The following is a 15,772-nucleotide window of genomic DNA, read 5'->3' on the forward strand; positions in this document are numbered from 1 at the left end:
AAAAAGGAGGGGGGGAACTCTAAAAATGAAAAATAAAAAAATACTAAAATTTTTTTAATGTTTATTTATTTTTGAGAGAGAGAGAGAGAGAGAGAGAGAGAGAGCGAGCACAGTGGGGGAGGGGCAGAGAGAGAGGGAGACACAGAATCTGAAGCAGGCTCCAGGCTCTGAGCTGTCAGCCCAGAGCTTGATGCACGGTTGGAACTCCTGAACTTCAAGGTTATGACCTGAGCCGAAGTCAGACACTTAATCAACTGAGCCACATAGACACCCCCAAAAATACATTTTAAAAAAGTGACCTACCTCCTTAACATTTTAAAGGCCCCTTGGTCTGTTAAAGCAGTCTAAAATGACTGTAGGAGAGCCTTTTCCTTAGGCCGAAGACAGATGCTGTCATGGCAAGAGAGCCCAATGGGGAAACAATTACTAAAGCGAACAGAGATAAATAGGCCAAATCTCTGGAACCTGCAGGAGAAAAACTATATGTGCCTTGAGCAAAGAAGTGAGCTATGAAGTTTCAATGAGAAGGAAGCTGTGTGTTCACTGACTCCCAGGCACAGAGAAAGTAACAGTGACAGAAGGCCTGGAGCAAATCTGGGTTTGGGGAGCTGGAGAGGGAGGACACCAGCTCTGCGATGGTGGATGGATGATAACAGAGTCCATACTTTGGGTAAAGCAGGCGTGACTGTCCAGCCTTGTGAGCGCTGACTGAGACCCAATCCATTGCCTACAGCAGACCCCTGCGGTGGCTGCCTGGCTGGCCTTCTCTCTTCTTCCCTCCACCTGAGCCCAAGGCCTGATAATAATAGCCATCATGACAGCCTACCTCCTTGTTCCGTTTTTCAAAAACGTTCCCTAACTTTGACCTCATTTAAGCCTCGCTATTCATTTGTCAGGTAGTCAGGGAAGGTGTTTTTAGTTTTTGGTTTTGGGTTTTTTTGTTTTTTATTTTGAAGGAAGGACAATGAGGAATTACAGAGGTTTCCTTGATTCACATGGATACCGTGTTACATTTCAGGTCTCTGGGCTGTGACAGGCAACTATGAAGTCTTGAGTTGTGACCTGCTGTGTTCCTACTGGACCATGTCAAGTTCCGGAACACAGACTGTTTTGCAGTGCACTACAGGGAGTGAGAAATTCAGGGAGAAAAGCTACGGGCAAGTCAGCCTCTTAGAAAGACCTCTGCTTTTCAAGGAGCCATAACAACAGAAAAAAACCATCAGTTCGTTTCTTTATGGGTTTTATTTTTCTTGAGAAAAGAAAGGAAATTATGCAAACTCTGACCTGAATGGTTTTATGTTTTCAAGGTAATTCCTGGGTCTTAGTCATACATGAGTCTTGGATTAATCAGAATTTATTTTTATCTTCCAACCTTCCGCCTGAAGCTTAGAGTGCTGTTCTTTGCTTGCTGGGCGAGGTTGCCATGGAAACTCTTTCAGGGGAAGCAAGTTTTCTGTCGACAATGTTGTGACTGCAAGCAGGGACTGAGGCTGACAGACGACAGTACTCTGGGGCTCAGAAAGTGCTCCATCCCCTCTACTCCAAGATTCCTGAGTCCTGAGATGTGAGGTGCTTTCAGATCAGCGTCCATGTACACAAAAGAAAATATCTTTTGTCCCCCCAAGTCTGATTTTCATTAGCCCCATTACCCACTTAGGAAGAACTGTAATGCCGGAGCTGGCTTGCATTGGTCCACAAGACTGATGTGTGCATTTCTCCCCCAATGCTGTGTTCGGGAAGGTCACCTTGGTAGCTCAAAAATGCTTGAAAATCAGCCCTGGCGGGAATCTTTAGACCACAAAAATTGGTAAATTCTGCAGATCGGGGCTTTTGATATTTTTTGACAGCCCACTACTGAGAATCTATCTTTCTCAGAAACTCTAAGAAGCTTTAGTATCTGATTCTGAATACTTTGTCTTTCAAATATTCCTTATTTGTAGGAATTTTCCTCGAGTCCAAAGGAAATAAAGTAATTCCGATTTCCACTGGAGACTAGAATCTAGGTCTCTTCAAGTTGTCCCACCCTCAAAACTTGTATGTGCCTCTGTTATCGCTCTTTGCAGTTTTTTTCAAATGTGATCAGCTTCATTTGACTACATCTCCTGGAGAGCAAAGATCCTTTCCTATACATCTTTTTTTTTTTTACATTTATTTATTTTTGAGAGAGAGAGTGAGACAGAGCATGAGCAGGGAGGGTCAGAGAGAGAAAGAGACACAGAATCTGAAGCAGGCTCCAGGCTCTGAGCAAGCATTCAGCACAGAGCCCGAAGCGGGCCTCGAACCCACCGTGAGATCATGACCTAAGCCGAAGTCGGACGCTTAACTGACTGAGCCACGCAGGCGCCCCTCTTACACATCTTTATATCCCTCGTGCCCAGCAGAGTGCTTGATATGCAGCAAGTGCTCAACAGATATTGGTGAAGGAGTTACTGAATCAATAAATGTGTGTTAGAACCAGAGGGGCCAAGAACTAATCTAACACAGTCATTATACTGGTAAGAAACCCCTTCCAGGTAAGTAATAGTAAATTCCCCAAGGATGCAATCATGTTGAGGGTAGAGATGAGATGGAAATTTATGTGATACCTTTTTAAACTGTACTGTGTTGTCTCCTGGTTCCAAACGTCCAGCACTTGTGACACATACAACATTTGATTCATAGCCTCAGCTTTTCCTGTTATGTCTGAACATTATTTCTCATAATCTCCTTGTAGGAGCCCCCTGCACCGGAATTTCTTTGTCCTTGTCTGGATGGTTCCACTATCTCTAATACCCCCTGTTCCTGTTCCAGTAAGAGCTATGACTATAAGGGAGGCAGCTCCAGGAGACTTTCATCAGACCACGTGCCCTACTGTCTTCTTCCCTTCCCTTCCCTTATCTTTCTCTCTCCCCTTCCCTCCTCACCCCTAGTCTTGGGTAGGCTTCTTTACTTGAATGGCAGGAACCTTTCATGAATCATACCTTGAGTTCTTTCCCTACAAATTTTTAATGTAAAATTCTAAATCTCATCAATGTTCCAGATATATAGGAGGAGGTCACATGCAAAGAAGGATGAGAAAGAAAATCACATTGAATAGATTTATTTTATAGAATTCTTTAAAAAAATTTTTAATGTTTATTTATTTTTGAGAGAGTGAGAGAGAGCAGGGGAGGGACACAAAGAGAGGGGGACACAGAATCTGAAGCAGGTTTCAGGCTCCGAGATGTCAGCCCAGAGCCCTACACAGGGCTCGAACCCATGAATTATGAGATCATAACCCCAACCAAAGTTGGATGCCTAACAGACTGAGCCACCCAGGGCCCCCATCAATAGACTTGTTTTAATGTCATCCCTGCAAATGTCAATATTCCTAATATGATGTCTCACTAAATGTTGCTTTTCTCCCTTCCATCCTTCCCTGTGATCTTGACCTGACCCTCTTCTTTCTCTCCTCCTCCTCTTCCTGGTTCTCCTCTACCTTTTCATCTTCCACTTCCCTCATCTTCTTCGTAAAATAAAATGTAAATGTTAAAATTATGGAATAATGTACTGAGTGCCCAATGAGATATTAGTTTATCAAAATGTTAATATGTTTGGGGTAGTTTTTACTAACAGGCACTAAAAAAAAAAAAAGAAGAAGAAGAAAAGAGAAAAAGAAAAAGCTTTTGCCAGCCCTATAGCTATATACCAGATTCTTGATGAGATGTTGATTTGCTCCAGTAAAAAAAGCACATCTCAAACAGCAGCTACAACTAAAGTCACCACCTGAGGGAGTGTCCAGGAATCTACTAACATTCTTCAAGATTCAGCTGTCTTCTGGGGCACCTGGTGGCTCAGTCAATTAAGCATTTGACTTCAGCTCAGGTCATGATCTCACAGTTCGTAGGTTTGAGCCCCACTTCAGGCTCTGTGCTGAAAGCGCAGAGCCTGGAGCCTGCTTCTGATTCTGCGACTCCCTCTCTCTCTGCCCTCCCCTGTTCATACACACACACTCTCTCTCCCTCTCAAATATAAAAAAAATAAAAATAAAAGATTCAGCTGTCTTCTGTGCAGGTGAAAAAATCATCCATCAAAGCAAACTGTTAGAGTTACTGCCGGTCATTCATGCTAAAACACGGAATACAGAATCTTTGGTCAGTGCACCCGTATCAGTAAATTCACTCTGATCCAACCATTCTCATACGTATTCCTCAGATTGTTTTTCAGTGGAAATTGTCAAAATCTTACAATTTGGTTGTATATCTTCTCGTTGGTCACACTTGTACACAATCCCCAGGGTCTGCCAGACTTGTGTTTCGATCTGCAAGCAGAGATATAGAAGGTGGGGGAGGTGAGTCTTGAGGATGATCAGTGCTCTCCTACAAGACAGTGATCTCTGGAGCAATCACTAAAGCGTCTTCAGGCAAGGCAAGCTAACTTCTTCAGACAAGGGAGGTGAGGTTATTTCCGCAAATAAAACCAGGTGGGCAGAATGTTTGGTTTTAAGGATCTCAGTGTTACCAGAATCTACCCTTTTGTTCCCAGCCTGATTTTTAGGGTCCTTGGTGTTCCCTATCAATACTCTATCTGGAGACACCCTGCGAGGCTGTATATGTAATTTGTGTTGTAATTCAGTCTTTGAAGAATTCAATTTTGTATTTGGTTTTCAAATATCTCAATGTCTATGCTCCAGAAGATAAAGGTTTATTTCAGGGAAGTTACAGAAACTCTCTGGTTCTTTATCTGCACCTTGAGCTGGGAATTGAAGTCTGCTGTCACTAGTTTCTTTCTTGAAGTCCTCCAGTGAACTTGGAAAAAGACCATTTAACACCACAGCCCTTTCCTTACACTTAATCGTCCTATGGCAACATCTTCCTCAGCATTCAGAGCCTTTTCTTCTATAAACACTTCAGTCCAGATAACATCGGGTGATGATCAATTAATTACCTTACCATTATTTGTCCTTGACCTCTAGTATTCTATTTACCAGTGACAACATAGTCATTAGTGGCTTTAAATTTAGCCAAATCAGAGAAGCAATTTAAAGTCTCATCCTTCAAGTTCTCCTCGTCTAGAACTACATTTGGTTCCAATAAAGTATTAGAGAAAGAAAAGTACAAATATAAGAGATTTGTTTGCAAGAATTAGATCTTTCTCTCTCTCTCTTTTTTATTTTTAAGTAATCCCTACACCTATCATGGGGCTCAAACTTACAAACCTGAGATCAAGATTGTCCTTAGTCCCTGCTTCTGTGGGTACACAGCCAAGCCTAGGGTTGCTCTAGAAGATATGCTGGTTACAGAGGGAGGAGAAGAGGAAGGTACCTCTGTCCGTCATTGACGAACTTCTGAGAGGAATGACTGCTGCCTCACTTTGGCCTTCCTAATCTCATGCAAGTCCTGCTTTCGGCCAACTCTAAACTAGAACCAGACATGGTAGGTAATTCTGAGAAATACAGTCCCCAGAAGGACCAAGTCGACACAGCACAACCCAACACAACCTAACCTTCTAGGGATGTGCAGGTGGAAACAAGTAACTTTAAGTGCAAAGCCAGAGCAGAAAGTGCAAATACACATCCCTCACACATAACGTGCTGAGGGATGAGCAAACACGTGATGGCAACTGCATTGTGGTCAACTTTATCTATGAGGCTGATGCTGAGAGGTGTTAAAAACTGACAATTGCAAAGAAGAGAATGATCACTTTGCACCATTTTACTCTGACAGACTATTAAGTTAAATGTTTCCATCTCCTATATTTTCAACATTTATTAATCAAAAAGCAAGGAGAATGGAAAGTTACAACTCAGCTAACCCTCCAAAGAATCAGTAGATCAGTACTCAGGGGATATATTCACCAAACTTGTCATTCTAATCCTGTTGTGTATAAAATTCCATGGTTCTTTTTACTGTAAAAAAAAAAACATTTAGTATTAATACATTTTCTTCACATGATTTATTAAAACATTGTCCTGGAGTTCCCTTTTTGGGTTGGTTTAGGTAAATCTTCACAGAATCATAGAGATAGGTAGATAAACTAAATTATTTGCCCTTGTTCCTTCAACACATTTTATATAATCTAACTAATTACATGAAACACTTTCATTGCTATTTCTTAATAGGCACACGCAGGCTGATGTTAGGTGATAATCTGGAAAATTAGAATGCAGTCCTAACAATTTGTGTCAATAAGGAATTTTGAAAATTATAAAGCACTTTCAAATGTTTTCACAAGTGAGTCTCAAAACAATCCAGCAAAGTGAGCAAGATGTCATATCACCATGTTTAGAGATGTGAAAACTTGGTCTCTGGGCTTTTAACCAACTTGCTGTTGCCAAAGTTGTTTCAGTTCACCACGGGTGAGCAAACAGAACTCACACAACTGATTATGGTTACTAGGTCAGAGGCTTTTCTTCTTCCCCAGCAGATGATGGATTGCTTTCACTGTATCACCTGGTAGGTTGTGTGATCAGTGAACACATTTCAAGGGAGCACCAAGACAATGTGGTTGAGTAAGAGAAGAACCTGGATCTGAAAAATGGCTCCCTCCATTACTAGTTTTGTGGCTATGGACAAGCGACTCCATCTCTCCGAGCTTCAGTTTTCCATTTTAAAAACTGAAATAATTTTTGCAAGGTGTCAAGATGACATGATAAAATGCACATTGTCGGGATGCCTGGCGCGATGCCAAGCACATAGCACTTGCTTGACAAATGCCATTTTTCATCTACAAATCTTACTTATTCCTCAAGGCTAAGTGCAGTTCCACACAAAACCCTCCCTAATTAACCCATCTCTTGTTTTCCCAATTTCACTGTACCCTAAACCACTTAGAGCTCTACTTCATGATTCTTAAATTGCTTCACAAAGTTCTACCATTTTTCATTCATTCAACAAATCTGTGGTGAGTTCCAACTATTTTCAGACACTGGACTAAAACTCTGGATATAAAATAGTGAAGAGGGGCTCCTGGGTGGCTCAGTCAGTTAAGAGGCCTACTTTGGCCCAGGTTACCACCTCATGGTCTCTGAGTTTGAGCCCCACATCGGGTTCTGTGCTGACAGCTCAGAGCCTGGAACCTGCTTCAGATTCTGTGTCTCCCTCTCTCTCTGTCTCTCTCAAAACTAAACAAACATTAAAAATAAATAAAGAAAATAATGAAGAAAACAGACATGTTTCAGCTCTCCAGGAGCTCATAGTCAAGGAGGAAGCAGACCTCATACCGGTAAACACACAGGCACATATATGGTAACAAACGGTGATCAATGTTGTAAATGCAAAGACTGAGTGGCAGCAGAGAAGGCTGAGTTTACATTGGGTGGTGAAAGACTATCTTGAAGTGACATTTAAGCAGGGACATGAGGGATTAGGAAAAAAAACAGTCATGTAAAGATGAAAAACAAGCATCTCATAGACAGAGAAGAGCAGATGTGGACCCCCTGAATGGGAGAGGAAAGCACTTAAAAATCAGCTTGGTTGGAGCAGAGTGGATGAAAAGGGTGTGGCCTGAAATGAAGTCACGAGTCCTGCAGGGGCAGGATTGAGAGACAGGTCCCAAAGGTGCAGTGACAAGAGAATTAAGAAGTAGGGGGCTAAGTAAGACTCTAGGAGCTGAAGCATCAGTTTCCCGGCTCAAGCCTCTTTTTTTTTTTAATGTTTATTTGTTTTTGAGAGACAGAGACAGAGTGGTAGAGAAAGAGAGGGAGACACAGAATCCGAAGAAGGCTCCAGGCTCCGAGCTGTCAGCACAGAGCCCAATGCGGGGCTTGAACTCAAGAACTGTGAGATCATGAACTGAATTGAAGTTGGACGCTTAACTGCCTGAGCCACCCAGGTGCCCCTCAAGCCTCTTTTATTTTGCTGGTTGTCTGATAACAGCAAGCACATACAACATAGCAGTTGGCATCTTGACAGCTCATGCACCTGCTGCAGTGTATTCCGTACTTGGTCACGAGTCATCTGGCGCCAGACAAAACCTTCTTGTGCCTGGCCTGTCACCCATGATGTCCTTCTGGAGAGGAGCAGTCCCGGGGCTTTCTGACCCAAGAATGGAACTGCTTTCAGTTCCTTACTGCTCCGTCCCTTTACTTTGGGACATTCTCACGGTGCCTCTGGCTTCTTGTTCTCCAACACGGGGCCACACAGAGCCTTTGACTTCAGTTGGCCTCTCCCAGAAGCAAATCCCAGGATGAGATTTTGAGCACCTATGGTTTATTTGGGAAGTTGGGGAGTGGGGAAGTGAGAGAGAGGAGAAAATGAAGGCAATGAAGGGTGCATTAGTGAACGGGTTACCATTGGGGGCGCTTGGATCTCCGCCCCCTGAGAAAACTCCAACATAGTGTATATTTGAACACCCACCCAGGAGGCCAGGGAGTTGGACTCCTTATCAACCAGATTCCTTTGCTCTTTCTGGCATTCATTCTCTGGCATCTCCGCTGGCCATGTGCAGGCTTACCATGCTCACGGCCAAGAAAGGAAGCCCAGGAACAGAGAGCTTTGGATGTATACTGAAAACAGCCTTCAGTGTATTCAGATGCATGCTGAGAAGCTGGGGTGGGACATAAAGGAAGCTGTACTGGACACATCATTTTAACTATTATGAGGAACAATGGAAGGATTTTTTGCAGTTTATTTTTTTTCTGTTTATTTATTTATTTTTTTAACATATGCAATTATTTTCCATCATTTACACTACAGTAGTTACAATGACACTCCAAACAGAAAAGCAAAGTAAAAAATCAAAACCCCAACTTCTATTTCATGTAATTAGACATACAGAAATTAGAAGGTTATGTAACAACTAGTTAATCACCTAATTTCACAGCTATCTGAAGTGGCGATCGTTATATAGCAGCTTATCTATGATACATTCAAGATACATGATACAATTTATTACTTGCCCATAAGCTACAACACAGCCTGCTTAATACCGGTTATTAGTTTTGTGTGTCCCGGTACCATTATAAGATCCTTCAGAACAAAGAACACACTTCACATTCCTTCAGCACTAGCCACAGTGATGCTGCCATGCTGTTTGTAGCAAGTGCTGATTCACTACATTGAATGTACTGTCCAGGAGTAAAAGTATTGATGGGTCCAAGGTAAGTAGACCGCAAACGATGAGATGAAAAGTTTTTTCATAAGAATGTTTGGCATCACTTTTTATAAAATCTTTTAAAGTGGCGAAATGGGGGGTGCCTGGGTGTCTCAGTCAGTTGAGCGTCTGACTTTGGTTCAGGTCACGATTTCACAGTTTGTGGGTTTGAGCCCTGTATCAGGCCCTGAGGCTGCTTTGGATTCTGTGTCTCCTCTCTCTCTTTTTCTCTCTCTGCCCCTCCCCACGTGTACTCTCTCTTGCTCTCAAAAATAAACATTAAAAAATTAAAAAAAAATAGTGGCCAAATGGTACATGGGCCACTTTGATATTCAAGGAATTAACTATAATTTGGACCATTCTTAGGAAATATTCGAGTTCCTAATATTTTGGAGTTCTGTCCAGATCAGACAGAGTCTGCGCTGTAACCCTTATCAACTGTGGGCCCATGAACTACTTGAACTTGTTAACCGACAGCATCTTCATCTCTAACATGGACATAATAAGAGTTACATTATCTCACAGAGTTAGTATAAAGGCAAGATAAAGAATATTCTATCCCCAGTATGTAATGGACGTTCAGAAAAGGTTATCATTACTAATATTTTGACTTCCCTTAGGGCTATTCTGATAGGTTTTCTGTAACACAGATAAAAATTTACTCTCAGGTTTAAGCCAGACACAGAATCAGGAGAAGCCCATGATCTGCTTACACTTCAAGCCAATACTTTGGGGGAAAACATCCACAAACCTTCATTTCCAGTGGCTACTTTTTCCCAGAAATATCCCACCCTAGGAATTGAGGGATATATTTATAGAATGAACAGAGTGTAGGGAAGGCTGACTGTGGACTCACACCCTCCCCAGCCCTCTCTGCTACCTGTTCTTTTCCCTCACCTTCCTGGAGAACACAGAGGGTATCTTTCTTTTTCTTTTTTCTTTTTTTTTTTTTTTTGATATTTTTATTTACTTTTGAGAAAGAGAGAGAGAGAGAGAGCATGGGTGTGGGAGCGGCAGAAAGAGAGAGGGGGACAGAGGATCCGAAGCAGGCTGTGGCTGACAGCAGCGAGCCTGATGTGGAGCTTGAACCCACGAACCATGGGATCATCACCTGTACCATGACTGAGCCACGCAGGTGCCTGGTAACCCTGAAGTATCTTTATGCCAAAAGCCTGACCAACCAAGACTGCACTGGCCTGCACCTTAGTATTTATCTTTCCCCATTTATATTTTTGTTCAGATTTGAAAGAGATATGTTCCTCCCCTGAAAATTCTGGAAAATATATGAAAGCATAGAACTGTAGGAAAATAAAGTTCTGTAAACCTTCTCTGGATATGACTGTATTCCTCCAAGACGTGTTAGCTGAATTTTTTAAATAACCTTAGGGTTACATGCTTTATTTTATTTAATTTTAAAAACTTTTTATTTATTTTTGAAGGAGAGAGAGACAGAGCATGAGCAGGGGAGAGGCCGAGAAAGGGGGAGACAGAATCTGAAGCAGGGTCCAGGTTCCGAGCTGTCAGCACAGAGTCCAATGGGAGGCTCGAGATCATGAACCACAAGATCATGACCTGAACCAAAGTTGGACACTCAATCGACTGAGGCATCTGAGTCACACACTTTAAATGGTGTCTGATCGAAAGTCTTACAGCTACCTTCCCTTTCTTCTTGCTCTGGTCTATGTGAAAACAAACACATCAGAGTCACTGTTCTCTGCCTCTGGGTGTGGGCATTTGTCCACTCTTGTGCCTCCACCTCCTGGAAGAGCACTGGTCATCAAGAGTAGCAATGCCCAGATCAAAGTCAAAATGACATATGTGCAAAGGGGCAAACCCAGAGTGGGACAATGACCAACGGCCAGGCGTGCCAAGCTCAGGTGAGGAGTCCCCATACTGCAGGATCTGCTACTGTCTCTTTCCGTCACAATTTCCAATTCAGTCCCAGAAAGTGGCTCCATCTCTGGCCTCATATCTCCAGAACAGATACCCAAATGGAGAGCAGAAGGTGACTTTTTCAGGGAATCTAAATAAAGCTCTTGGATTCGGCAACTGTTCAGGACATTCGTCTTACCTCACTAGGTGAGAATGACTTTCGTGTCTCTGGCACAGGAATTTCTAGAAAAGTTGTGCATCTGGCACTGCTCATCCCACTGGGGGTATTGACCCAGTGGGGTCTTGCAGGTGGGGAGTGGAAGCTGGGGCTTCTCCAGCCCATGTCACAGAACAAAATAGGTGACATCAGTTGGAAGATGTTGCTCCGTCTCCATTCTGCTGGCCAAGAAAAAGAAAGAGAAAAGACAAAGAAAGAAAGAAAGAGAGAGAAGAAAAAAGAGAGAGAAAGAGAGAAAAATACCTAAATCACCCCAGGAAAATGTCTCTATACTTGATTTCCACTGTCTGTTAAGCATGCAGGAAGTTCTTGAGCTCAAAGTCAAGTTTCTCTTATTGCCATTTAACCTCATCTCGTGTTTACTTCCTCTGAGAGATAAGACTCCGTGGCACAAAGAAAGGTGGTAGAGGAGGGACTGAGGTCAGACAAGTGTGAGGCTGAACCCTACATTCTCCACCTATTAGTGTGACCTCACGGACTTTTCCTGGCCGTACTGTGCATCAGTCTCCTTGTATGGAAATGGGTGTAACGATAACACATGCCTGTTAGTGTTGTTGTGAGGATTAAGTGAGATAATGCATGCGATGTTCCACAATGACAAACGCAGGAAACATCATTGATAAAGATAATAGTAGGGGCACCTGGGTGTCTCAGTCGGTTGAGCGTCTGACTTTGGCTCAGGTCATGATCTTAAGATTAGTGGGTTCGAACCCTGCATCAGGTTCTGTGCTGACAGTTAGTTCAGAGCCTGGAGCCTATCTTTAGATTCTGTGTTTCCGCATCTCTCTGACCCTCCCCTGCTCACGTTGTCGCTCTCTCTTTAAAAAATAAATAAATAAATAAATAAATAAATAAATAAATAAATAAACAAACATTAAAAATTTAAAAAATAAAGATAATAACAGAAAACACAATATTTGCAATGTCATTGGCACTGTGATACAGTTTTTTAGCTGATTATGAATTACCTGTAGTTCTCTTGTTTTTTTTTTTCTTTTAGAGAAAGAGAGAGACATAATGAGCATGAGCAAGGGAGAGGGGCAGAGGAGGAGAGAGAATGAGAGTGAGAATCTTAAGTAGGCTCCACGCTCAGCATGGAGCCCAACATGGGGCTTGATCCCATGACCCTGGGTTCATGATCTGAGTAGAAATCAAGAGTCAGATGCTCAACCAAATGACCCATCCAGGAGTCCCTTTTCCTTTTTTTTTTTTAAACCATCTTTGTTTTTAATATCACTTGGATATTTTTTAAATTTAAATCTAAGTTAGTTAACATATAATGTAATAATGATTTCAGGAGTAGAACCCAGGGATTTATCACTCACTTATAACACCCAGTGCTCATCCCAACAAGTGCTCTCCTTAATACTCATCACCCATTTCGCCCTTCTTCCCACCTACCTCTGCTCCAGCAATGCTCACTGTTCTCTGTATCTAAGAGTCTCTTGTGGTTGGCCTCCTTCTCTGTTTTTATCTTATTTTTGTTTCCCTTCCCTTTTGTTCATCTGTTTTGTTTCTTAAATTCCCCCATATGAGTGAAATCATATGATAATTGTCTTTCTCTGACTGACTTATTTCACTATGCATAATATACTCTACTTCCACTGGATTTTTTTTAAAGCCACTTCCTGATTATTCAAAGTAGAACTTAAAGGATATCAAGTTTTTTGTTAATTTCCTTGAAAAACTGAAAGCACCATCTTCCATTTGGTAAGTCTCAGGAAAGTGCTGAAATCCTCTTCTCTCTTTTCACTCTGGTCCTGAAGATGAAGACCCAATAGTAGGCCACTGGTGAGGGGACCCAAAGAAGCAGAATCTTCATTATTCTTACATCTGCTTCAGCTACACATAACAAAGGGCCCAGGGTGTGTCTCTTCCCTTGGGCCCCAAACCAAGAGGCATCTTCTCCTCCTGGTGAGATTTGACTCCACCCTCAGGGCCTTCAATGCCCTTGGGAACTGCTGGCAAAGCAGTTGCTTTTTTATTGGAGTTAGATGTACACATCATACATACCAGTTATAGAGGAGCTAAGGTGTTCTTAAGGACCCAGCTTTTATTAACAAATACCACCCACCCCCGCCTTTGACTTTTATGTTCTTGGCTTTTCTATTAAAGGAGTCTACTCATTTTACCCACCCTCCCCCCCCCAACCCTCAACAATACTAAAACTCCTATAATCCTTTCAAAGGATTATAAATTTCCTTCTACTCCCCTGGAAGAGAAACATTCATTATCCCTGCTTCCCATTGCCATATTAGACCGTAGTTTTGTCTGGGTGACTCAACTCTTCTTTTACAGAGTTCATAGAAGTCACTCTGTCACACTTGCTGCATCTCTCCTCAAAGTTCTCAACCAAAGTCTCTATAATTTGCCCATCTTACTCAGTGCCTTCTTCATCTAAAGGATCGTTGTTCTCTTTCTTCGTCCTCGTCATCACCTTTGGGAATGCCAATAATCCATGCCGATAATGCTCCTCGTATTGTGGCCTCACATTTTCTTTCTTTCTTTTTAATTCCAGAGATGGGCAAACATCCAACAACTTTTAATCCAGTCCAGCTGAACAGTTACTGAGTTCAGTAAATAATTGTTGACTTACTGGCCTGCATATGAGCCTGAAAATTTCTCGCCCCCCCCATTTTATTTATTTGAATGTTATAAGTTTGTTCTGATTTTACTGTTTTAAAAAAATCTGGTAGTAATATTTGTTTGTTGGAAACATAATTCCAATTTTTGCAGAGGTGTACACAAAGAAAAATTACATATTGCTGATCACCTCAACTCCAATGTCTTCTTCTGCAGTGTACTCAGGCACTTAACAAGATGTCCTCAATACAGACTTGCTTATCCCTCAGTGGCTCCCCACTGGAGATGTAAATCCCCCAGATGTCCCCTCTGATAATGATCTCCTGCTCTTCCTTCTCTTTTAACTACTTTTAAGCCCTAAAATTGCTTCTTAGTCTTCCTGTCACCACCAGGTACTCCCTGATTCTTTATTCTCCTATTTTCTCACAACTGATAGCTTTATCTTGAACTCTTTCCTTTATCTTTACTCACAGTGTCACTGCCCCTACTGCTGTCTCTAATTCCCCACACATACTCCATAATCTTAGTGGAATGGGTTTCTTTCCAGGAAAAGCGATATCTCCATCCATATCTCAGATGTCATTCTTCTTATATCCCTATCAGAGTCATCCTTCCCCCTCCCCTCAAAATCTTTAAATACCTCGGGTGCCATACTTTCCTCTCTTTTTTCTCAATCTCTGAGCACAGTTGGCTGGAGACTGTCCCCCAAGTCTTGATATTCTCTTTCTTCGTCTATAGTGGCATTGTTTCTTTCTGATCTCCCATTTCTCTTTATGTTTTCTGTTCCCTCTTGATTATTTCCTGAGCTTGTCCCTGTTTCCACACTGTTCTCACTCATTCATCTGTCCATCTATTCATTTATTCAGGATTCATAGAGGATCTAATAATCTGCCTGTTACCAACCTGGGTTGGTAGAGGAAAGGCAGGGGAAATGTCATATGCCTACTAGAGGCAAATACAGTTCCTAAAATCTCATGTAAAATCCTCAGAGTGACTAAAATGGGATTGGTAAGCATTTAGAAAAGAACATTTTGATTATTTCCTAATAGCACAAATGGATGTAAGAAAAATGTAAAATTAAGCCAATTCCTACTGTGGTAGTGGTGGTGGTTGTGGGGGTGGTGGTTGACAGATTTGTCAGACTGAAAATATCTCAGTTGCTCTATGCATTTGGGTGGGGCTTTAAGTAAAATCATATAATCTGAAAGGTTGCTGGAATTTTGTCAATAATCAATTCCAAACCTCTAATCTATACAAGATTTTTTCCACCCTACAATATCCCAGTAATACTTTGGGTAACAACTGCTTGAACATAACAAAAGGTAATTCATTCCACTTTGGAATGGTTTGAAACATATTGCTGAAAATATATTTCCATGGATAGATGAATATGTCAAGCTCATTCATCAGGAATATTCTTGTGAATGTTCTTGTAGGATTCATGAATTGGAAAGGTTGAATTACTCTTACAAGTAAAAGTATAATGCACCGTGCTTCAAGAGCTGGCCTTGAACACAGAACATAGAGTTTATAGCCTGGTGTCTCCCTGCCCAGGAAGATCTTATCTTGGAGATCTTCTGTTGTTCTGTCATATGTTAGGAAAGAGAATTTCCTGCCTATGGTTCGTTTACAGTCAGCTGTTACTCTGCCGTTCTTTTTTGGAATATCAGTGTCAAGTTTCCCCTTTTGGAAACGGAACAGGAGGGGACAAAAATGGGGAGGGGCAGATTTTTGTATTAATCTTGCATTTCGGCTCCTAATCAGTTATTAATCTGTTATTAATCTGTTATTAATTTTTGTATTAATCTCATTTTGGCTCCTAATCTGTTATTAATCTGTGATTAAGTTTTGTATTAATCTCTCATTTCGGCTCCTAATCTGTTGTTAATCTGTGATTAATCTGTTATTAATCTGTTATTAATTTTTGTATTAATCTTTCATTTCAGCTCCTAATCTGTTATTAATCTGTTGTATTAATCTCTCATTCCAGCTCCTAATCTGTTATTAATCTGTTATTAATCTGTTATT

Source organism: Suricata suricatta, chromosome 11 (genome assembly GCF_006229205.1).
Source record: "Suricata suricatta isolate VVHF042 chromosome 11, meerkat_22Aug2017_6uvM2_HiC, whole genome shotgun sequence".
NCBI classification, from domain to species: Eukaryota; Metazoa; Chordata; class Mammalia; order Carnivora; family Herpestidae; genus Suricata; species Suricata suricatta.